Raw genomic sequence first — 25,684 nt, 5'->3', positions numbered from 1 at the left:
GCCAGTCCAATTGTTCCGCTGTTGAAAAGTGATGGCACGGTCAGGATCTGCAGCGACTACAAGGCAACGATCAACCGAGTCTCGATACAGGTTCAGTACCCATTACCCAAGGCTGAAGACCAGTTTACAACGCTAGCGGTGGGGGAAGTCGTTACCAAATTGGACCTGACCTCTGCTTACTTGACACAGGAGCTGGTCGAATCTTCGAACAAACTGACGTGCATCAACACGCACAAAGGACTGTTTATATACCATGGATGCCCTTTCGGAATTCGCTCGGTGGCAGCCATATTTCAGAGAAACACGGACAGTTTGCTGAAGTCTGTCCCGAGAACGGTCGTGTTCCAAGATGACATCCTGATCACCGGTCGCAACGCCACCGAACACCTGTACAACCGGAAGAGGTTCTACATCGTCAGGACAGAGTGGGACTCAAGCTAAAACGTTCCAAAAGCATTTTCATGGCACCAGAAGTTGAATTCCTGGGGAGAAAGATTGCAGCAGATGGTATCAGGCCTAAGGACTCGAAGACAGAGGCCATCAAGAATGCACCCAGACCCCAGAGTGTGACAAAGCTGCGTTCGTCCTGGGTCTTCTCAACTATTTCGGTAACTTTCTACCTAGTTTGAGCACATTGCTAGAGCCCTTGCACATGTTGCTGAGAAAGGGTAATGACTGGGTTTGGGGCAAATCTTTGAGAAGGCCAGGAACCTGCTATATTTCAATAAATTACTGGTACACTATGACCCATGTAAGCGGTTAGTGCTGGCCTGCGATGCCTCATCACATGGGGTCGGTTGTGTGCCCCAGCAAGCCAATGTATCAGGCAAACTCCAACCAGTTGCATACGCGTCCAGAAGTCTGTCTAAGGCTGAAAGAGCCTATAGTATGGTAGAGAAAGAGGCTTTAGCATGTGTATATGGGGTTAGGAAAATGCACCAATACCTGTTTGAGCTTCGGTTTGAGCTTGAAACAGACCACAAGCCGCTCATTTCATTGTTTGCTGAGAGCAAAGGTATAAACACCAATGTCTCGTCCCGCATCTAAAGATGGGCACTCACATTATCCACTTATGATTATGTCATTCACCACAGACCAGGCACTGAAAATTGTGCTGATGCGCAAGCCGTCTACCATTGCCCACAACCGGGGTGGAAATGCCGCAGCCCAGAGACTTGCTGCTGGTCATGGATGCCTTCGAGAGTGAGGGGGTCACCCGTCATGGCTCGCCAAATTAGGACCTGAACCAGCCAGGATCCTGTACTGTCAGCGTAAAAAGGTGTGTCCTGAATGGAAATTGGTCTGCCATTCCCAGGGAAATGCAGGATGAAATTAAGCCTTATAGCCGCTGCAAAGATGAATTGTCTATTTAATCTGATTGTTATGGGGTAGTCGTGTTGTTATGCCAAAAAAAGGCAGGGAAACTTTTGTGCAAGATTTACACAGTACCCACCCAGGCATTGTCATGATGAAGGCCATTGCCAGGTCTCATGTTTGGTGGCCCGGCATTGACTCGGACTTGGAGTCATGCATGCATCAGTGCAACACTTGCATGCAACTGAGTAACGCATCTGTGGAGGCTCCGCTGAATCTGTGGTCATGGCCATCCAAACCGTGGTCAAGGATCTACATAGACTTTGCCGGCCCCTTTCTCGGCAAAATGTTTTTAGTGGTAGTGGACGCTTACTCCAAATGGATTGAATGCGTAATCACGTCATCCACCTCGTCCACAGCCACTATTGAAAGCCTCCGGGCCATGTTCATCACCCGCCTGCCCGACGTCCTTGTCAGCTACAATGGACCGTGTTTCACCAGTTCGGAGTTCCACGCGTTTATGACCCGTAATGGCATCAAGCATGTCAGGTCTGCCCCTTTCAAACCTGCGTCTAACAGTCAAGTGGAGCGGGCTGTCCAAACCATTAAGCAGAGCCTAAAACGTTTGACTCATGACTCCCTACAGACCCGCTTGTCCTGCATTCTGCTCAGTTACTGGACGAGACCCCACTCGCTCACCGGGATCCCTCCTGCTGAGCTGTTAATGAAGAGAGCCCTCAAAATCAGGCTCTTCCTTGTAAGCCCTGATCTCAATGATCATGTCGAAACCAGAAGGGAACAGCAGCAATGGTACCACGATCGTGCGGCCCTATCACATGACATTGCTGCTCCTGACCCTCTGTTTGTCCTGAATTATGGTCATCGTCCAAAGTGGGTTGCTGGCACGATTTTGGCCAAGGAGGGGAACAGGGTGTTTGTAGTCAAACTGTTAAATGGCCAAACGTGCAAGAGGCACATCGACCAAACCAAACTGTGATTCCCAGACAACCCAGAACAAATTGAAGATGACATCATCATCGACCAACCAACACACTTTCAACCATCAGTATACTTTTGTGTCATTCACGAAGATGAACCTACCATCCCCGACAGTCCTGTCAGACCGACTGCTCCGCAATGCAGCAATGGTCCTACTAACTCACCCAAGCTTGGGTTCGAACTGAGAAGATCAACCAGGGAACGGACGGCCTCGGACCATCTCAACTTGTAAATACAACCTGTACCAAGGACTTTGGGGGGAATGATGTTATGTATGTTAACTGGGTTTTACCTGCCACCGGAGGGCGTGGCTGTCGGAGTCCTAATGGTCACTGGCGGACACGTGCAAGCCGTGTATATAATGTTGGCAGCCATGTTGAATCCTCACATTGAGAATAAATAAACTGGAGTAAGGTCATGCCTGAACTAGCTCATCATACATAGCCTCATGGAGTTATTCGATACTTAACAGATTTCATTACCATGGGCAGTCGCACGAAATTGAGGAAGACTTGCTTCCATGCTAAACGTGAGCTCTCAGGTGACTGTACAGTTCAATGCGGGTATTACAGGCTCTGTAACAGGTGGGGCAGACAGTGGTGAAGGAAAGGGTGGGTGTGGGTCTGGTTTGCCACACGCTCAGTCCACTGTCTGCGCTTGATTTCTGCATGCTCTCGGCGATGAGGCTCGAGGTGCTCAGCTCTTCCTGATGCTCTTCCTCCACTTTGGCCGTCTTGGATCAGGGATTCCCAGGTGCCGGTGGGAATGTTGTACTTTATCAGGGAAGCTTTGTGGGTGTCCTTGAAACATTTCCTCTGCCCACCTGGGGATCGCTTGCCATGTAGGAGTTCCGAGTAGAGCGCTTGCTTAGAGAGTCTCGTGTCAGACATGCGGACGATGTGGCCCGCTCAACGGAGCTGAGTGTGGTCAGTGCTTCGATGCTGGGGATGTTGGCCTGAGCGAGACCACTGACGTTGGTGCGTCTATCCTCTCAGTAGATTTGCAGGATCTTGCGGAACAGCGCTGGTGGTACTTCTCCAGCGCTTTGAGGTGTCAACTGTATATAGTCCACGTCTCTGAACCATATAGGAGGGCGGGTAGCACTCATGCCCTGTAGACCATGAGCTTGGTGCCAGATTTGAGGTCTTGGTCTTCAAACACTCTCTTACTCAGGCGACCGAAGGCTGCGCTGGCACACTGAAAGCAGTGTTGGACCTCGTCATCGATGTCTGCCCTAGCTGATAGTTGGTTCCTGATGTATGGAAAATGGTCCATGTTGTCCAAGGCCACGCCGTGGATTTTGATGACTGGGGGGCAGTGCTCTGTGGCGAGGTCAGGTTGGTGGAGGACCTTTCTCTTCGAAAAGTTTTACAAAAATGGTTTCAGGAATGAGGGACATAAGTTATGTGGATAAACTGGAGTAGCTGGGGTTGTTCTCCTTAAAGCAGAGAAGGTTGAGAGGTGATTTGACAGAGGTGTACGAAATCATGAATGTCTAGACCCATTGGCGGAAGGGTCATGAACCTGAGGACACAGACTTAAGGTGATTGGCAGAAGAACCAAAGGCGACATGAGGAAAAACTTTTTTACGCTGCGAGTGGTTAGGATCTGGAGTGCACTATCTGAAAGGGTGCTGGGGGCAGATTCAATAGTGGCTTTCAAAAAGGAATTGGATGAGTAGCTGAAGGAAAAAAAAATTCTCGGGCTACAGCGAAAGGCGGGGGAGCGGGACTAGCTGAGGTGCTCTTGGAAAGAGCCGGCACGAACTTGACAGGCTGAATGGCCTCCTACTATGCTGTAACTATTCCATGATTCTATGAAGTGTGTCAGTGAGCGTGGTGCAATCTGTTTGGCTGTCATGGTTGAATTTCTGGCATTGTGTACAAGCTGTGAGATGTGGATACGAGGTTTGCAGCAGTGCTAAGTGTATGAGGGTGAGGTGACGCGATGAATGTTAGGTATCAGTCCTGATTGGTAGAAATTGTTGGTAGGTGAGTGAGTTGCTGAGGCTAGTGGTGCATTTGATGAGATATGGCATTTAAAGATGCATTCTTTAAAGATGCATTCCACTGACCTTGGCACTCCTGTGAGGTCATTCAATTTTTTGTGGCACTGCAGCCAGGTCCTTTGGGCTTGACTATTGGTATTGACTGGCATGGCTATCTGCTCCCACTGCCTTACGAGCGTTTATCTGGAGGGCCTCCTCGCCCCCTGTGGATACAGCACATCTCTCCTCTCCTACTTCCCACCTCCTCTGCCAAGGTCTCCAGTGCAGCGTCGAAAATCCTTGGAGCCCACGCTCCCCCATGTTATGCCATTATTGAGTATTTGCTGGATCAGAATCAGTTGTAGAATGACTTCCACTGCCTACTCCAGCCATAATGCACATCGCCTTCCCATCAGAATTAGGAGCAGGAGTAGGCTATACAGCTTTTCGAGCCTGCTCCGCCATTCAGTAATATCATGGCTGATTTTCGACCTCAACTTCATTTTCCCGCCCGATCCTTATATCCCTAGATTACCCTAGAGTCCAAAAATCTATCTATCTGAGCCTTGAATATATTCAGAGACTTAACATCCACAGCCCTTTCGGGTAGAGAATTCCTCTGAGTGAAGAAATTCCTCCTCATCTCAGTCTTAAATGACCGACCCGTTATCCTGAGACTGTGTCCTCTAGTTCTAGACACTTCAGCCAGGGGAAACTCAGCATTCACCCTGCCAATCTCCCTCAGAATCTTACATGTTTCAATGAGATCACCTCTCATTCCTCTAAACTCCAGAGAATGTAGGCCCAATCTATTCAATCTCTCCTCATAGGATAGCCCTCTCATCCCAAGGATCAATTTAATGAATCTTTGCTGCACCGCCTCGAAAGTAAGTATATCCTTCCTCAGATAAGGAGACTAAAACTGTGTACTCTTAAGGGCTGGAATTTCATCAGCCTTCCGCCGTGTTTTTCAGCGATATTTCTTAGTTTTGGGTGGAAAACCGCTGGGGAGCAGATCGCCGGCGTGCAACACTCGAAAAACCACTTCCGCCCGAGTTTGGTCATAGCGGTGACCCGTAGATAGAAAGAAAAAAAACGCCAGGGAAAAACCAGTCGGAGCAGCCTTTAGAACGGCATAGGTAAGAAACGCTGCAAAAAAGAGAAGTTAAAGTTTTTTTTGTAAATTCTTTTGCAGCGATTCAGTAGAAAAGAGTCTTGTGAATGTTTTGCGATTTAAAAAAAATGTTTTTGTTTCTTGTAGAAATATTTTTTGTGTTTGTCCCCCTCCCTAGGGCCAACTCGCAGCCTCGGACTAAAGTTGATGAGGATCGCGTTTTTCACCGCAAATCCTCATAAAACACCGATTTTTTTTCCACCATGCGGATTTTTTCCTATTTTTTCATGAATTTTCTGCCCTTCTTAACAGCAGTATCATACCGTTTTTTGGGGGCAGCAAACCAGTGGTGGCGGTTTTTGATCAAATTCCAGCCCTAAGTGTGGTCTCATCAAAGCCCTGTATAATTGTAGCAACACTTCCTTGCTCTCCTACTCCAACCCCCTTGCAATAAAGGCCAACATGCCATTTGCCTTCCTAATTGCTTGCTGTACCTGCATGTTAACTCTCTGTGTTTTCTGTATGAGGAAACCTAAATCTCTCTCAACACCAACATTTAATAGTTTTGCATCATTTAAAAAATATTACCCAGAAATTGCGGTCGGAAGCGTCCTGCGGGTGGATGCCTCCGAATGCAAAGATTTCTACGAAAGTACCTGGTGGTCCCAGCGGTCCTGGCCCTCTACGCGAAGGCCTTCGTAGAGGCACACGTACCCCAGGAACGTTTGGGTTTTGTACACATCACTGGGATTACGTGGGCCGGCCCAACCGATCAGAGTAGGGGGATCCCCATTCAAACTTATGTGAGTTCCGTGTATCCGGAACCACCATAAGTATGAATGGGAATACCCCCAAAACACAGAAACGCTGAAAATAACTTTAAAATACCCATCACATATTTAAAATTAATCAAAATGTAATTTAATTAATTATTTAAAACAAAACTTACATTTTTTGAAAAATAAATTTACATATTTTAAAGGATCTAAAAATATGCGTACCTTTATTTTAATGGTCTGAAATTGCCCTCCAAACAAAACAGGGCGCACTTACCATTTTCGTTGTGGATTTACTGCCCCAATCGCTGGGACGGTGTGTCGAGCGATTTTGCCCTCTTTTCGATGCTTATTTTGGCGGGGCGGTGAAGTCGGGCTGTGGTAGGGCAGAAGTTGGTGGGGAGTGGGTCGTAAGGCGAGCGCGATGCTTATGACGTCACAACGCCCTCCCCTTCAGTTAAAGGGGAGGGCTGCTGCAAGCTCTGCATTAACTTCAGTGTCACCCATTGAGCCACCAGGGAGGGTTTTTGACAGGGCCAGCGGTCCGGTACCCAAGAGGGAGTGGGAGTGCCGGGCTGCCTGTTGGGGCGGACGAGCCGCCCAGCCACAAGCAGTATCCCGCCGGGGGAAAGCTGTCGAAGGCATCGAATGCCGGCTACTCCACTCCTGTGGGGCAATATCCCACGGGGAAATTTCCCACATGGGGCGGAAAGGTATCGCCGCCAGTCGGTCAGGGGTCGGCGCGCAGCCGTTGGGGAGGGAACATGGGCAGGGTGGTAGGGTCCACCGCCACTAAAATAAAGGAGGGCAATTTACAAAATGTCCGTCCCTCCACCCCAACTGAGTGGTAACAGCTCTTAAAAGAAGAGGCAATTTTGGCCCTTAAATGTTGCTGGGCAGTAGTTGGGCAAATAGCCCAATTCTCCGCCTGCGGAGGCCCTTTTATTTCGGATACGGTGGATCTGTCCAGAGAATTCTTCATAGATCGCAGTTCTCTGCTTTCTTTCTCCCTCCGTTTTCTCTCTCCCTTTCTTGAGTAGAGACTTTAAAGTGTCTCCCCACCCCGCCCACCCACCTCCCATCCTTCACTGAGCCCAGTCATTCCCCAGTCCACTTCTCTTCCCCGACCTCCCATCTCCTGATCTCCTGATCTCCTGTCCCAAGCTCCCATTCCCAGTCTCTCTCCCTCTTCCCCTCAGCCTCTATTCCCCAAACTCCCTCTCTCAGCTCCCCTCCCCCAGCTCACTCTCGACACTCCTTGATTGCCGACAGCACTCTGATTTCTAAGCCCCCTCCCCGAGCTGGAGGCTTCTCTGAGCGGCAGCGGGTGACGTCACAGAGCGATTGGGTGGGGTGGGCTGGCGGGGGGAGGGAGGTAATAGTGCGGTGACACAAAATTTTAAGCGCTAATCTCCTGGCCTGCTAGAGGCAGCATTCGAGAGAGGAATCGGCAATTTCGAGAGACGTGGAAGTGTTGGCAACCCTACTCCACCTCCAATTATAAAAGAGTCCCTCTCTTCCAGCTCTGTCGTACAGGAATGGTTTCCCCTAGCTCCATTTTAAATGCTGGCTAAAGGGCCACAGTCCTTCATTTTTGCTTCATTAATCTTGACCAACAGCACTCTGATTTCTAAGCCCCCTCCCCGAGCTGGAGGCTTCTCTGAGCGGCAGCGGGTGACGTCACAGAGCGATTGCACAGTCTTTGTATATTTCAGTCACACAGGGAGCAGGGGGGAGACTACTGATGGCTATCAATGGCAACTCGTGGAAGACAGTACGATGGGACAAACCAACTCGCAGACACCCGGACTGCCCGTTGAGAGCCCCTGACCTAACCCATTTGTCTCCAGCAGCCAATCACAGGAAGCTGTGATGGAGATTAATATTGTTGCAAATAAATCCTGACTTATCTGAGTGAGATCGCGAGTTGGGGTGAATTTTCATTAAAAATTGATTAAATCATGAGAGTTGGCAATACTGTCTATGGGACTATTCAACTTTGCTGAAGTATGTCTAACATTAGGAGGGTATAATATGAGGGGACTAAAATTCAGCTCCCCAATAAGGCCCGTTCTGCCGGATTGCGGCAGCCAGGTGGCAGAATCGAATGGCGGACGATTTCTGGTCAAATGGTCACCGCCAGCCAAATTCAGCAGGGGGTTTTTTCAGGCGGTTCCCACTTCCGCCCCGCCGCTGCCGAGCGGCCGTGAGTGCGTCATCAGTGTGCACACCGCTGGGACCAGCCGCCTCCCTCAAAATTCAGCCCGAAAAATCTTCTGCCGCCCAGCGGTGCCTGTGACAGCTTTTTCTGTCGGTGCACCTTTCATTCCCTCTGTCAGCCCGAGCAGCGCGGTGGCCATTAAAGGCAAGAGTCCAATGCCGTGGCTGCCATTTTATTTTTTTCGCCAGACGACTTTCATGTTGGCCAGACTATTGTGCCCCCTGGTCCGGCCGGGCCACCAACAGGCAGCTTTGCACCCCTTCTTGGGTGCCAGGCTGCTGGCCCGACTGAAATCTTCCCTGGTGGCCCAGTGGCCGATCCTAAATAATTGCCGATTCTCTCCCCTTTAAAGCAGGGAAGATACGTGGTGACGCAGACGCGCAGCGACGTCACCACTGCTCCGCTGCTGAGTGACAGCGGCGGAGAATCTGTCCCGCCTCCACTTCCGCCGCATTTCCATCCCCTTTATGACAGACTTCCTGGCCACTTAAAATAAAAACGACACAGAGCTGAATTTCACAAAAGAGACAACTTCATCCGAGACGGCAGTGAAAACACTTTGAAAACGGTAAGTGCGCCAGGTTTTTGGTGGGGCTAAATTTCGACCCTGAGGAATCCAGACACCCCTGGAACCCTATTTAACATATGCATGGGTAAAATTATATATTAGGCTTAAGTTATAATCATCCTTACTTCTGGTCTTTTGGACTTGCGTGTGCTTTATCGATGGCAACACACTCCAGTACCCTCCAGACCTATTTCCTGCATGTGTTGTCACCTTCCAGTTTTAGCCTTGACTGAAACATTACTGGAGTGGCTACACATACTGTTGCATGAATTCTGGAGGGGTCAATCATCTTTTTCCATTCCAGCTTCCCAATGTTTAGTTTTTCTTTTTGTTTTAATTGCCCCCTCTGTAGGACAAGTTGCTTTGAATTTTCTCTTGAAACAGAAAATGCTTTGCGTATTGTTGAGGCTGGATTTCAAATTCAGTTTTTATTTAGGAGCTACTGGATGCAAAGTCAATACATATTCTATTTATGGTATAGAGGTGCCTTTGTACTTTGGGTATATGCCTTCCTGCTGATAAAACGGCCTCACTGATAATTCTGTGTGATTTTACTTGCAACGAGTGTGAAAGCAGCCTAAATAAATGATGACCTCCTGCTTCCCCTTGTAGTGTGTCCACTTTAGGCATAGTCAGAGGTATACTGTTTCACCGCTGATGTGAGAAGTTTGTGGACAGAATTTTTTTAATCATGCCTATATAAACAGGGCACACACAGTGCATACAAAAATGAATGTAATTTCCCCTCCCCAATCTTGCATTGTACCAGATTGTGCAAAAACAACACACTACAAGTCCAGAGGGAAATAGGAGGGCTTCAGACAATCACATTAGCATTAACCCTATCTTAAGGCTGTATTCAGCAACAATAGGTCAGACTTAATTTTTATTCTTCAAAATAACAGCCTTCATTTTTGGCTCCCACATTGGCTACACCAAAGTTTAGGGGGGGGCAGTATTGGCCTTTTTATAGCTCCATCAGCGCTCCCCCAGCCCCCCCCCCTCCCTCTGGAGGTTATCACCCAGGGGACAGGGTCGGAAGCGACTTCCGGTGAAATTGTCTGGAGGTTTGTGGGGCGTTGTGCTGTTAGTACCGCGATTTGCACCCCGGGCTGGCGCACTTACGGCAATAACCCCTTTGCACCACTCGGGGTAATCGGCGGCATGGGTGGCACCGGCCGATATCAGCACCGGCTTCAATGGTCGCGAAGCTGGTGGACATCTGCTGCCGGGGCGCCCATTAAAGGGTAGTCCGTTTGCACCGTGGGCCACCATTTTTTTTTGTCAGCTGACTCTTCTGTTGGCCCGACAATAGCGACACTCGCCTCGACCGGGCGGCCATCCTCCAGCCCGGCACTCTGTCATAAATACATAAGAACATGAGAAATAGGAGCAAGAGTAGGCCATACGGCCCCTCGAGCCTGCTTCACCATTTAATACAATCATGGCTGATACGATCATGGACTCAGGTCCACTTCCCTGCCCGCTCTCCATAACCCCTTATTCCCTTGTCGTTTAAGAAACTGCCTATTTCTGTCTTAAATTTATTCAATGTCCCAGCTTCCACATCTCTCTGAGGCAGCGAATTCCACAGATCCACAACCCTCTGAGAGAAGAAATTTCTCCTCATCTCAGTTTTAAATGGGCGGCCCCTTATTCTAAGATCATGCCCTCGAGTTCTATTCTCTCCTATCAGTGGAAACACCCTCTCTGCATCCATCTTTCAAAGCCCCCACATAATCTTATACATTTCGATAAGATCAACTCTCATTCTTCTGAATTCCAATGAGTAGAGGCCCAACCTACTCAACCTTTCCTCATAAGTCAACCACCTCATCTCTGGAATCAGCCTTGTGAACCTCCTCTGAACTGTTGCCAAAGCAAGTATATCCTTTTGTAAATATGGAAACCAAAACTGTACGCAGTATTCCAGGTGTGGCCTCACCAATACCCTGTACAACTGTAGCAAGATTTCCCTGCTTTTATACTCCATCCCCTTTGCAATAAAGGCTAAGATTCCATTGGCCTTCCTGATCACTTGCTGTACCTGCATACAGGTTGAGCGTCCGAAATCCAGAGTTCCAAAATTCGGAATGTTCCGGAATCCGGACACCAGACCGTTCCATGGCGGGGTCGTCCGGAAACCGGAACATGTTCCGAAATCCGGACTCCCCCCGTCTCGGCGACCTGACATCGCTCCGGCCCTCGGCGGCCCGACCTTGCCCCGGCCCTCGGTGGCCCGACCTTGCCCCGGCCCAGGATCCCCTCCCTTCTCCTCCCTCTCCCCCTTACCTCGGTGGGCTGACCTCACCCCCTTATCTTGGCTGTCCGACCCCACCTACCTCGGCCCAGGCAAAGACGTTCCAAAATCCGGGAATATCCGGAACGGCCTCGGTCCCGAGGTTTCTGGATTTCGGACGCTCAACCTGTACTAACCTTTTGTGTTTCATGCACAAGTACCCCCAGGTCCCGCTGTACGATAGTACTTTGCAATCTTTACCCATTTAAATAATAACTTGCTCTTTGAATCTCACACTTTCCAACTTTACAATCCATCTGCTAAATTTTTGCCCATTCATTTAGCCTGTCTTTGCCCTTTTGCAGATTTTTGTGTCCTCCTCACATATTGCTTTTCCTCCCATTTTTGTATTGTCAGCAAACTTGGCTACGTTACACTCATCCCCTTCCTCTAAGTCGTTAATATAGATTGTAAATTGTTGGGGTCCCAGCACTAATCCCTGCGGCACCCCACTAGTTACTGATTGCCAACCCGAGAATGAACCATTTATCCCTACTCTCTGTTTTATGTTCGTTAGCCAATCCTCTATCCATGCTAATATATTTCCCCCAACCCCATGAACGTTTATCTTGTGCAGTTATGGGTGCCGTTGTGCTCTGGGAATATGCCGTCGCAGACACCGCAATTTCAGGGTCATTATTGTTTGCCGTTTACAATTTTCTGTCAATATTTCAAGTAACTTCTTTTGAATTATCTGTTTAAATATCATCTCAGCTGTTGTGTAAAATTGATGTAATGTGCATAATCTAATTACATTCATCTTTGACTCAACCAATTGTATTCGCTGCTTCTAGCTATATGTGAGTTGAAATTCTACCATGCGATATTAGTAACACACACATTTCCATGAAATTCCATTGTCCATTATTTGGGCATCGCTGGCAAGGCCAGCATTTATAGACCATCCCTAATTGACCTTGAGAAGGTGCTGGTGAGCCGCCTTCTTGAACCATTGCAGTCTGTGAGGTGAAGGTACTCCCACTGAGTGACGTTTCTAAAGTGTTAATGCATTATTATACAGTTCTTTTATATACCAGTCATTTCAGATAAGTATTTTTTTTTAAATAGAGTTTGTACATGACAACTTAAAGCTTTTAATGAATTCTACCATAAACAAACTTGCAGAATGACAAGTGAATTTCAATAATAGACAAGTGTGAGGCCGTACATTTTGGTAGGAGGAAGGAGGCTACCTAATCCTGTGAAAATAAAAGTCTAAATGGAGTAGAGGTGCAAAGAGATCTCAAGGTATAGATTCACATATAAAAGTTGCAATGCAGATTAAAAATAGACATAAAAGTGCAAATAAAGCAGTGAAGTTCATTTCAAAAGCAGAGAAGTTATATTAAACTTGTATAGAACCTTGTCTGATTGTCTCCTGATTTGAGACGGTGGTGTGCAATATTGCATTACTACATATATGCTTAGTGCCAGCTGTGGCTCTGTGGGTAGCAAACTTGCCTTTGAGTCAAAAGCTTGTGGGTTCAAGTATTGCTCTAGGAACTTGAGCACAAAAATCTCGGCTGACACTCCAGTGCAGTGCTGAGGGAGTGCTGCATTGTGCCCGTCGTTCGGATGAGATAAGAACATAAGAAATAGGAGCAGGAGTAAACCACCTGGCCCCTTGAGTGTGCTCTGTCACTTAATAAGATCATGGCTGATCTGATCATGGACTCAGCTCCACTTCCCTGTCCTCTCCCCATAACCCTTTATTCCCTTATTGCTCAAAAATCTGTCTCTCTCCACCTTAAATATATTCAATGACCCAGCCTCCACAGCTCTCTGGGGCAGAGAATTTCATCAATTTACAACCCCCTGAGAGAAGAAATTTCTCCTCATCTCAGTTTTGAATGGGCGGCCCCTTATTCTGAGACTATGTCCCCTAGCTTTACTTTCCCCTATGAGTGGAAATATCCTCTCTGCATCCACCTTCTCTAGCCTCTTCATTATCTTAGATGTTTTGATAAGATCATCTCTCATTCTTCTGAACTCCAATGAGTTTAGGGCCAATCTACTCAACCTATCTTCATGTCAATCCCCTCATCTCCGGAATCAATCTAGTAAACCTTCTCTGAACAGCCTTCAGTGCAAGCATATCCTTCCTTAAATACAGAGACCAAAACTGTACGCAGTACTCGAGCTTTGGCCTCATCAATACCCTGTACAGTTGCAGCAGGACTTCTCTTCTTTTATACTTTATCTCCCTTGCAATAAAGGCCAACATTCCATTTGCTTTCCTGATTACTTGCTGTACCTACATACTCACTTTTTTGTGTTTCATGCACAAGTACTGCAGCATTTTGCAATTTTTCTCCATTTAAATTATAATTTGCTTTTCTATTTTTTCTGCCAAAGTGGATAATCTCACATTTTTCCACATTGTACTCCCATCTGCCACATTTTTGCCCACTCACTTAACCTGTCTATATCCCTTTACAGATTTTTTGTGTCCTCCTCACAATTTGCTTTCTCACCCATTTTTGTATCATCAGCAAACTTGGCAACATTACACTCGGTCACTTCATCTAAGTCATTAATATAGATTGTAAATAGCACCGATCCCTGCGGCACCACGCTAGTTACTGTTTGCCAGCTGCAAAATGACCAATTTATCCTGACTCTCTCTTTTCTGTTAGCCAATTCTTTATCCATGCTAATATATTAACCCCAACCCAGTGAACTTTTATCTTGTGCAGTAACCTTTTATGTGGCACCTTGTCGAATGCCTCCTGGAAATTCAAATACACCACATCGACTGGTTCCCCCTTATCCACCTTGCTCATTATATCCTCAAAGAACTCCAGCAAATTTGTCAAACATATTTTCCCTTTCATAAAACCATGCTGATTCTGCTTAATTGAATTATGCTTTTCCAAATGTCCCACTACTGCTTCCTTAATAATGGTCTCCAGCGTTTTCCCAACAACAGATGTTAGGCTAACTGGTCTATAGTTTCCTGATTTTTGTCTGCCTCCTTTTTTAAATAGGGGCGTACCATTTGCGGTTTTCCAATCTGCTGGGACCACCCCAGAATCCAGTGAATTTTGATAGATCACAACCAATGCATCAACTATCTCCATAGCTACTTCTTTTAAGACCCTAAAATGTAAGCCATCAGGTCCAGAAGACTTGTCCACCTTTCGTCCCATTATTTTAGCGAGTACTCCTTCTTTAGTGATAGTGATTATATCAAGTTCCTCCCTCCCTATAGCCCTTTGATTATCCACTATTGGGATGTTTTTAGTGTCTTCTACCGTGCAGACTGATCGATACAAAATATTTGTTCAACGTCTCTGCCATTTCCCTGTTCTCCATTATTAATTCCCCACCAACACTTACTTTAGCCACTCTTTTCCTTTTTATATACCTGTAAAAACTCTTACTATCTGTTTTAATATTTCTTGCTAGTTTAATCTCATAATCTATCTTCCCTCTCTTTATCATTTTTTTAGTCGTTCTTTGCTGGCTTTTAAAAGTTTCCCAATCCTCTGGCCTCCCACTAGTCTTGGCCACCTTGTATGCCCTTGTTTTCAATTTGATACCATCCTTTATTTCCTTAGTTAGTTATGGATGGTTATCCCTTCTCTTACAGTCTTTCCTTCTCATTGGGATATATTTTTGCTGCAAGTTATGAAATAGTTCCTTAAATGTCTGCCACTGCTCATCAACTGTCCCATATTTTAATCTATTTTCCCAGTCCACTTTAGCCAACTCTGCCCTCATACCTTTGTAGTCTCTTTTATTTAAGCTTAGGACATTGGTTTGAGATCCAACTTTCTCACCCTCCAACTGAACTTGAAATTCAACCATGTTATGGTCACTCATTCCGAGAGGATTCTTCACTATAAGATCATTTATTAATCTTGTCTCATTACACAGTACCAGATCTAAGATAGCCTCCTCCCCAGTTGGTTCCGCAACGTACTGTTCAAGGAAACTATCCCAGATGCACGCTATGAACTCTTCTTCAAGGCTACCCTGGCCAACTTGCTTTGTCTAATCAATATGAAAGTTAAAATCGCCCATGATTATTGCCGTTCCTTTTTTACAAGCCTCCATTATTTCTTGATTTATACTCGCCCAACAGTGTAGCTACTGTTAGGGGGCATATAGACTACACCCACCAGCGACTTTTTCCCTTTATTATTCCTTATCTCCACCCAAACTGAATCAACATCTTGATCTTCTGAGCCAATATCGTTTCTCACTAACGAACTGATCTCATCCTTTATTAACAGTGCTACCTCACCTCCTTTTCCTTTCTGTCTGTCCTGCCGAATTATCAAATACCCCTGAATATTTAGTTCCCTGTCCAGGTCATCTTGCAATCACGTCTCTGTAATGGCTATCAGATCATGCCCATTTGTATCTATTTATGCCGTCAACTCATCTATTTTGTTACAAATGCTACGTGCATTCAGATAAAGAGCTTTTAAATTTGTTTTTTTTACCATTTTTCCTTACTTTGACCCCACTTTCTGATTCACCTTTATGTTTATAGATTCTGCCCCTTCCTGGCACACTTTGGTTTTCATTTCCCCCAGTGCTACCTTGCTCTATTTCCTTCTCCTTATTCTTTGACTTTTTAAATTTTCGTTCACCTGAATCCTCCCCCCCCACTATTTAGTTTAAAGCCCCCTCTACAGCCCTAGTTATTCGAATTGCCAGGGCCCTAGTCCCAGCACGGTCTAAGTGGAGCCCATCCGAACGGAACAGCTCCCTCTTACTCCAGTACTGGTGCCAGTGTCCCACGAATCAAAACCCATTTCTCCCACACCAGTCTTTGAGCCATGTGTTTAACTCCCTGATCATATTTACCCTATGCAAATTTGCTCATGGCTCAGGTAGTAATCCAGAGATGATTACCTTTGTGGTTCTGCTTTTTAATTTGGCCTCTAGCTGCTCATACTCCCTCAGCAGCACCTCTTTCTTTGGCCTATCTATGTCATTGGTACCCATGTGGACCACAACAACTGGATCTTCCCCTTCCCACTCTAAGTTCCTCTCCAACCCAGAGGAGATGTCCATAACCCTGGCATCAGGCAGGCAACACAGTCTTCGGGACTCACGCTCTCGGCTGCAGAGAACAGTATCTATCCCCCTAATGATACTGTCCCCTACTACTACAACGTTTTTTTTTACTCCCCTCACTTGAATGGTCCCCTGTACCATGGTGCTGTGGTCAGTTTACTCATCCTCCCTGCAGTCCCTGCTCTCGTCCACACAGGGAGTAAGACCTGTTGGACAAGAGCAAGGGCTGAGGCTCCTCCATCACTACATCCTGGGTCCCCATAGCTGCCTCGCTCATAGTCACACCCTCCTGTCCCTGACCATGGACCAGATTTGAATTAATTAATCTAAGGGGTGTGATTGCCTCCTGGAACACAGCGTCTAGGTAACTCTCCCCCTTCCTGATGTGTCGTCGTGTCCGCAGCTCATCAACACGGAATCGAAATTCCTCGAGCTGCAGACACTTGCTGCAGATGTGTTCGCCATTAACCTCAATGGGGTCAACCAGCTCGCACATGCAACAGCAAAAACACATCGCCTATCCTGACATCTTGAATGTTTTTAGTTAATTAAGTTTTCAAGTTTTATTTTTCATCCCAGCTCTTAATTCAAACCAATGCCCCAGAAAAGAGAGAAAAACTCACCAACCAATCACTTTTCTTCTTTCCTGTGATGTCACACTTTGATTTTGGTTCTTGCTACTTTTTGTCTTTCGGTGAGTTGGTGCTGTTGGGGCTGGCTCTTTAAGGCTGCCGCTGGGCTCTCCCTCTCGCACCACTTTGTGGTTTGCTGCTCCCGCTCTGGTCTCGCGCTCTTTAAGGATGTTAAACCGAGGCCCCATCTGCCCTCTCAGGGGGATGTAAAAGATCCCATGGCACTATTTCAAAGAAGAGCAGGGGAGTTATCCCCGGTGTCCTGGCCAATATTTATCCCTCAATCAACATAACAAAAACATTATCTGGTTATTATCACAATGCTGATTGTGCGAGTTTGCTGTGCGCAAATTGGCTGCCATGTTTCCCACATTACAACAGTGACGACACTCTAAAATACTTAATTGGCTGTAAAGCCCTTTGAGACATCCGGTATTTGTGTAAGGCAGTATATATATGGAAGTCTTTCTTTTCTTTCTTAAAAGATGTTGTTGTGACAGTAGTTGTTGTTGTAAAATTTGCTCACAGACCAAATGGTCACAAGAGGAATTTGTACATGGGGTGAAATGAGTGGCAGGTGATCACATTGATCAGATACAAAAAATGGAAAGTAATAAATATTGAAAGAATATCAATAGAAGGAATAGCATGCGTTATTTGAGGGCTGGCATAGTGCTTTGGTTTTAAGTTTACTGAAGGTAGGCAAGCCATTTCTGGATAGGTAATAAGTAAAATGTTTCAGCACTGTTACAAATATAAAAACATACTGTGCAACTATGCAAGACATTTAACCTCGATTGTAAAAATACAGTGGATCAATGGTTTCTATAGGTATTACTTTAAAAATGAATCTTTGACAAAGAATAATGAGTACTCCATCTTATTCTGGTTCTTTTGACTAGATTTTCTGTGTCTTGAAAATACAGATTCCTGACTGTCAAAATGCTGAAATTACCTCATGCATAGATGCTTAGTTAGAATCTTTACATAAGAAAGTATTTTTATGAGTATTGTAGGGTCTCTTATATTCTTAGCAGTTGACGAGACTCGAGTCCGGTGGTAGTATCCAGGCAAACTTTAATGGCTCAGTTACATCTTGCAGTTACTAAGAATAAAACGCGCTCTACCGCGTGTTACAGCTTCAGTTATAGTCGCGAACGTGGGGTCTTCCCATTCCCTGATTGGCCCCCCAGCTGTTACTGGGGTCAGTTTGTCGACTCCGGACTGGCCGCTGGTTATGCCCCAGCTGCCCATTGCAGATCGCAATCGCCTTGGTCATGATGTGATTACCACATCATGCCCCTTCCTCCTGCTGTTCACTGTTTCGCAGCATGTTCCTGTTATCTGGTCGGAACTGCGCTTAACCCTGTGACTGTGCTTTGGCCCCAACCACGCTGCAACCTTTTCCATCGTTAGTGAGCACGGACACAGCACACAGCTACTCTATAATTATAAATTAATCAGGTCCCAGTTAATCAGGTCCCACAATCCCCCCTTTGATTCCCTCCTTAGCCGGAATCATAACGTCCCGATTTTATATCCTCTTCTTAAGGTGCAGAAGTGGGTGGCGAAAGCCCTCATCCACATTCCTTGTCGTTGTCATCATACGCATAGCCAAACACCTAATCAAAGCAAACAAACGGCATAATGCTACTATTACAGCAAATACAAATATAATTCCATGTATCAATGAGCTGCCCATGGAGCCTAGCCATCCTGTGGCCCAGCCCCACAGTGTGGTAGCTGGGTGTTGTTTCAGCTGTTCTATCTCCTTTTTGATGTGGTCTGCTAGGTTGGTGATATCCTCGGAACTATCCGGGATATACGTGCAACATTCGGTGCCTCTCCACCAGGATAAAGTCTAAGGCCATTCGGTTTTGTAAGGCCACTGTGCGAATGGCCACCATTTCGGCATTTACTTGAAGTAGGACTCCCGCGGTGTCATTAGCCACCTTTTCCAGGACGGATGCCATGTTAATGGACTCCCTTGCTAATTTACCAGTTCCATATCAAGGAACCTGAATGGTGAAGAACCTTTCAGTCCCCGTAATCGCCCGTTTACTCCTTTGTGGAGAAAACAACCCTGGAAGGGAAGTAGAGTGGCGAATGTAGGGTATCACATAACCCAAATAACAAGGTCCTGTCCAGTTCTATGGTAGCTAGGAATAAGCCCTGTGGCCGCAAATAAAGTAGGTACCGTTGTATGGGGAATATCAGCCACCTCCTATCATTACCCACCCTTGTGTAAAGTTCTGGCCCGGGGTGGTCTTTTCGGGAAATGCAGGAAGCTCTGCATGCTTCCTTTCGTCACATTCACATTTTGCCTACACGTATTATTTCCTATTCCCTGCCCTCCGGTTTGGTTTCTGATCAGACATACCGACCTTTGTGGCCTTCCTATCCCTGAGGTGTTAATGACGACCAAGAACGGGGGCTTTAGGGTCTGGTTATAATTGGGCTGATACCACTCCAAAAAGGTGTTCATAGAAACATAGAAACATAGAAAATAGGTGCAGGAGCAGGCCATTCAGCCCTTCTAGCCTGCACCGCCATTCAATGAGTTCATGGCTGAACATGAAACTTCAGTACCCACTTCCTGCTTTCTCGCCATAACCCTTGATCCCCCGAGTAGTAAGGACTTCATCTAACTCCCTTTTGAATATATTTAGTAAATTGGCCTCAACTACTTTCTGTGGTAGAGAATTCCACAGGTTCACCACTCTCTGGGTGAAGAAGTTTCTCCTCATCTCGGTCCTAAATGGCTTACCCCTTATCCTCAGACTGTGACCCCTGGTTCTGGACTTCCCCAACATTGGGAACATTCTTCCTGCATCTAACCTGTCTAAACCCGTCAGAATTTTAAATGTTTCTATGAGGTCCCCTCTCATTCTTCTGAACTCCAGTGAATACAAGCCCAGTTGATCCAGTCTTTCTTGATAGGTCAGTCCCGCCATCCCGGGAATCAGTCTGGTGAATCTTCGCTGCACTCCTTCAATAGCAAGAATGTCCTTCCTCAAGTTAGGAGACCAAAACTGTACACAATACTCCAGGTGTGGCCTCACCAAGGCCCTGTACAACTGTAGCAACACCTCCCTGCCCCTGTATTCAAATCCCCTCGCTATGAAGGCCAACATGCCATTTGCTTTCTTAACCGCCTGCTGTACCTGCATGCTAACCTTCAATGACTGATGTACCATGACACCCAGGTCTCGTTGCACCTTCCCTTTTCCTAATCTGTCACCATTCAGATAATAGTCTGTCTCTCTGTTTTTACCACCAAAGTGGATAACCTCACATTTATCCACATTATACTTCATCTGCCATGCATTTGCCCACTCACCTAACCTATCCAAGTCACTCTGCAGCCTAATAGCATCCTCCTCGCAGCTCACACTGCCACCCAACTTAGTGTCATCCGCAAATTTGGAGATACTGCATTTAATCCCCTCGTCTAAATCATTAATGTACAATGTAAACAGCTGGAGCCCCAGCACAGAACCTTGCGGCACCCCACTAGTCACTGCCTGCCATTCTGTAAAGTACCCATTTACTCCTACTTTTTGCTTCCTGTCTGCCAACCAGTTCTCAATCCACGTCAACCCATAACCCGCCGAACGCCATTCGGCCTTTGGTAATTCTATGTCTTCCCCCAGACTATTGGTCCTGTTCCCGTTCGTACGGTTCTGGTTAAAATACCATTCCGCCATCTCAGATTGATTGAGGGGGACCAGTCTCAAAGGAATTCCTCCCTTTGAATGGATAGGTACCTGCGCACATACCCAACAACTGGAGATGTTTGCTTCCTTAGCATAGCTATATGACATGTACATAAAAGTATTTACATGTAGCTCCATGTTACACAGAGGTCAGACCCATGAGTACAATCAGTCCAAACATTTTGTTGAGTTCAAAAGTTCAGTTCTTTTAGTCCGTTTCCGATACGGGTGCCCGTTTAACGTGTGAGGCGTGGAACCAAGCCTTCTTCCCTTGGATTTTAACTGCTGATCCGGTCGTCAGTAATGCTTGGCTCCCAGCGGTTCTTTGTGTATTTTCTTTTCGTATACCCAAACTCCTGGGACGATATCATGTCCTCCCTACCAGGGTTCCCCCCAAGCCGCTTTTATCTGTTGGGAAGCAGAACTGATAGCATTTGTTAAATTCTGGCAATATTCCAACAATGTGTCACTCATCAGGTGCCAGTTTGCTTTTCGCAGGGAGAGACATTGGTCTTCCGGTGATCACCTCAAAAGGGCTTAAGCCTGTGGTTCGGTTTGGGCTGGCCCTGATGCTACACAAGACCATTGGGAGTGCTTGAGGCTACGGGATCCCCTCTTGGTGGTACTTGGCCAGTCGTTGTTTCAAAGTTCGATTCATACACTCCACTTGGCCTGACGACTGTGGGTGATAAGGGCAATGTAGATTCCATGTGATGTTGAGCAATCTGCAAACCTCTTGGCACACGGCTCCAGTAAAATGGGTCCCCTGATCAGAGTCAATACTTGCGGGGACTCCCCATCTAGGTATATAGTCTTTACACAGCACCTTAGCAGTGTGCGTGGCGGTGCTCCTTCGGGTGGGTACGACTTCTACCCACCTAGAGAATCGATCCACAATCACTAAGACGTCCGTAAACTCCTGACATGGGGGCAATCTACTTGTAAATCTCGGAAAGGCCCTGCCGGGGCCGGAGGTCGGAGAAGGGGCATTGTAGTGGAGGGCCCGGGGTTATTTTTCTGGTAAGTGATGCACCTGTCCACCGTGGCTTGAGCGTGTTTCCTAAAACCCCGGCCCCACCAGCTCTTCTGGAATTGAGCCATCATTTGTTGGGGGGCTAAGTGCCCCCAGGAGTGCATTTGTTGGGCCAAAAAGGGCATTAGCACTTGTGGTGCCACTGGTTTTCCTGTCTCAGGCTGCCTCCACATTCCATCCGCCCATAGCTTTATCCCTTCACTTATCCATTCCCATTTTTCCATCCAGAGACATTCCTCCTGCATTTTTGCCAGATCCTGTGTCAGCTTTCGGGTCCCCAGTTGACATACAAGGGTGCCCTTCTCTGGTTCCATTAAGGCGGCTTCCTTAGCTGCCTGGTCGGCCCGTGCATTCCCTTTAGCCTCATCTGTATTTTCCTTCGTATGGGCCTTGCATTTCAGGATAGATACCTCCTCTGGCAGCAGTAATGCTTCAAGTAGGTCGCGGACTTCCGCCCCTTTCCGTTTGGGGTTCCTGCTGCAGTCAAAAATCCTCTCTTCTACCATAACTGGCCGAAATCATGTGCCACCTCAAAAGCGTACCTGGAATCCGTGTATATATTAGCTGTTTGTCCCTCGGCTACCCTGCAGGCTTTGGCCAGCACTCTCAATTCGGCCTGCTGAGCGGAGGTTCCGGCAGGGAGCCCCCCTTCCTTCTTACCTCGTGCAGCGCCGTGACTGCCCAGCCCGCCTTCCGGATTCCATTCTCCACAGCTGATGACCCGTCCGTAAACAGAATCAAGTCCGGATTGGGTAATGGCTCTTCGGCTGCCGCAGCGGCTCCTTCTGCTTCTAACATGCCCGCACAGTCGTGCTGGTCTTCATACCCTTCTTCAGGCAGGGTGAGCATGGTGGCCGGATTAACCAGATTAGCTCGTACAATATGCAACTTTGGAGCTTCCAGGACTGTTGTCCATCTGGTTGAGGCCAGCTGGGTGACCCGGTTCATGGATAGCATAACATGTACTGTATGGGAACACTTGATGATCAGTTTCTGGACTAAGACTAATCCCGCCGTTACCATTACTGCTCAGCATGTAGCTTCCATGGCCCTCAGGCAACTTCCCCATCCGAGAGCCACTGTGTCCAGTTTGGCCGTGTAGTATCCGATAGGCCTCTGTTGGTCCCCATGTTCTTGAGTCAGGAGAGCAGTCATGTATCCTTCTTTTTCATGCACGAATAGGGTGAAGGGCTTCCTGGTGTCCGGGATCCCTAGGGCGGGTGCCGTGCACAGGGCCTGTTTTAGTTTTACAAACGCCTCCTTTTGCTCCTCAGCCAGGGTGATAGCTTCTTTTGAGGTCCGTTTTCCTTTTAGCAGGTCATTCAATGGTTGTGCCAATTGCGTGGAAGAGTCCACCCAGTTCCGATTAAAATTGCACAGACCCAAGAAGGATCGAAGCGGGCTGTTTAGCTGCGCGAATAGCTTCGGTCCTATCCTGGATCAGTCCCCGCTCTCCCATTGAGATCTTTTGTCCTAGGTAAATTACTTCTTCCTGGGCTATCTGGGCTTAGGCCATACTGGCCTTTTCGACGAGGTGGTCCAGTAAGGTCAGCACATCTCGTTCATGCTGTTCTTCCGTGGTGGACGCCAGTAGGATATCATCGACATATTGTATGACCGTAGATCCCATCGGGAGTAGCTCCCTTAAATGACCCTGGAGGGCCATGTGGAACACTGTTGGGCTGTTGTTGAACCCTTGAGGTAGACGGGTCCAGATGTATTGCTGTCCCTGGATGGTAAAGGCAAACCACGGCTGCACCTCCGGGGCCAACGGAATTGCCCAGGAATCCGTTGGCCATATCAATAATGGAGAAGTACTTGTCTTCCGGCGTCAGAGCCAGAAATATAGTGGAGGGGTCCGCTACCAACGGGGCTTTTTGGTCAATGCACTGGTTGGCCTTCCGGTAGTCCACCGTCATGCGCCAGGTGTCTTTACCCTTATGCACTGGCCACACAGGGCTGTTGGATGAGCTGTGGGTCTTAACTAGTACCCCTTCTTCTTCTAACTGCCGGATGATAGATAATATTCCTTGGATTGATGTTGGGCTGATCGGGTACTGTTTGGTGCAAGGAGGTGGAGTCCCGGTGAAGGTAACCGGGTCCATTTTAAGCAAGCCACAGTCATGTTTGTCCTTGGCCCATATCGGGTGGTCCCTTAGTTCTTCCCTCTGCAGGGATCGGATCGACCATGTGACTTGGCCGTCCTCAAAGTCCAGGGAGGAGTGTATTTTCTTCAAGACGTCCATCGTGAGTAGGGGTTGTCCCACCGGTCCCACCCAGACAGATGCGGTTACTTCATTTGGTCCCAGAACCAAACACATCAGCTGGGTTCGGTGGAGTATCAGCTTATGGCCTCCGACTCCATGTGCTGCACGGGTTGTCCAGTCGAGCGGGAATTTATCATTTTCGGGCACGCACGTCAATTCTGCCCCTGTGTCCAATAAACATTCAATCTCTTGGTCGCCCACTCCCACACTGACATATAGTCTGTCCCTGCGCTGATGTATTAATGCCAACAGGGATCCTGCCGGGGAGGGGGTGGGTTCTACGAGTTTTTTGCACACTCCAGCAACTGCAGCTGCTAATTGAAGGAAAGTTCTTTAAACCGCTCCATCACTGACCGCCTGTCGGCCTGTTTCTGGCCCGTCCCTGAGCTTCCCTCGTTCTGTTTCTTCACTCGGCACGATCGGGCCCAATGTCCCTCTTTGGTACTTTCCCAACAGTCTTCCGGACGTCTGTCCCTCCCGGTCCTTTGGTTTCCATCCAGTCTGCATTACTCGGACCTTTGAAGTTAAATCCCGATTTAACTGGCTACACCGGTCTACCAACTGCGCGAAGGAGGTTCCCCGATCATCCCAATCTTCCAGGGTCGCCTTCACTAATTTAGATAGTTCTGGTTTCAACCCCGCCATAAAGGTAGCCTTCAAGGGTCCGACTCTTTCATCATCCATCTGCTCCGCATCTTGATGCAGACCCGAATGTTCCAGCCACGTCGACTTGAATCGCTCCTCATACTCGAGTACCTCCTCTGTGCCTTTTTGCTGGCACACTGCAATCTTACTCCAATCCGTCCTTGCCGGCCTGTACTTTCTTAACCACACTTTCACTTCTCCCCAGGCTGCGTCAATCCCCTGTCCAATGTCTCCAAGTGCCTCTTTTACTGCCCTCTGGAGTTTATGTGCCGATCGTCCCGGCACCATGATGGTCGGAATCTGGACTCCATCCAAAGGATGGAGTGTGTAAATACTTCGCAGTCGATCTAATTGTTCCCAAGTTCTCGCCCCCACCTCCCCCACTTTCTCGAATGTTGGAGTTCTTTCGACCATTTATCTATCTTTTCGGGTTCCGCGGCTATGTGAAGAACAGAAGAACATAAGAATTAGGAACAGGAGTAGGCCATCTAGCCCCTCGAGCCTGCTCCGCCATTCAAAAAGATCATGGCTGATCTGGCCATGGACTCAGCTCCACTTACCTGCCCGCTCCCCATAACCCTTAATTCCCTTATTGGTTAAAAACCTATCTATCTGTGATTTGAATACATTCAATGAGCTAGCCTCAACTGCTTCCTTGGGCAGAGAATTCCACAGATTCACAACCCTCTGGGAGAAGAAATTCCTTCTCAACTTGGTTTTAAATTGGCTCCCCCATATTTTGAGGCTGTGCCCCCTAGTTCTAGTCTCCCCGACCAGTGGAAACAACCTCTCTGCCTCTATCTTGTCTATCCCTTTCATTATTTTAAATGTTTCTATAAGATCACCTCTCATCCTTCTGAACTCCAACGAGTAAAGACCCAATCTACTCAATCTAGCATCATAAGGTAATCCCCTCATCTCCGGGATCAGCCTAGTGAATCTTCTCTGTACCCCTTCCAAGGCTAGTATTTCCTTCCGAAAGTAAGGTGACCAAAACTGCACGCAGTACTCCAGGTGCGGCCTCACCAATACCCTATACAGTTGCAGCAGGACCACCCTGCTTTTGTACTCCATCCCTCTCG

General features: G+C 47.4%; 1 protein-coding gene across 4 annotated transcripts in view; it reads left to right on the top strand.

The window, feature by feature from the left end:
- znf385b (zinc finger protein 385B) overlaps positions 1–25,684 on the top strand; it is a 751,134-nt gene that overhangs the window by 624,553 nt on the left and 100,897 nt on the right. The gene's annotated exons all lie outside the window — the stretch shown is intronic.

Source organism: Pristiophorus japonicus, chromosome 3 (genome assembly GCF_044704955.1).
Source record: "Pristiophorus japonicus isolate sPriJap1 chromosome 3, sPriJap1.hap1, whole genome shotgun sequence".
Classification (NCBI taxonomy): domain Eukaryota; kingdom Metazoa; phylum Chordata; class Chondrichthyes; family Pristiophoridae; genus Pristiophorus; species Pristiophorus japonicus.
The sequence above is the reverse complement of the archived record's forward strand: the minus strand, read 5'-3'. Positions and strand labels throughout refer to the sequence as shown.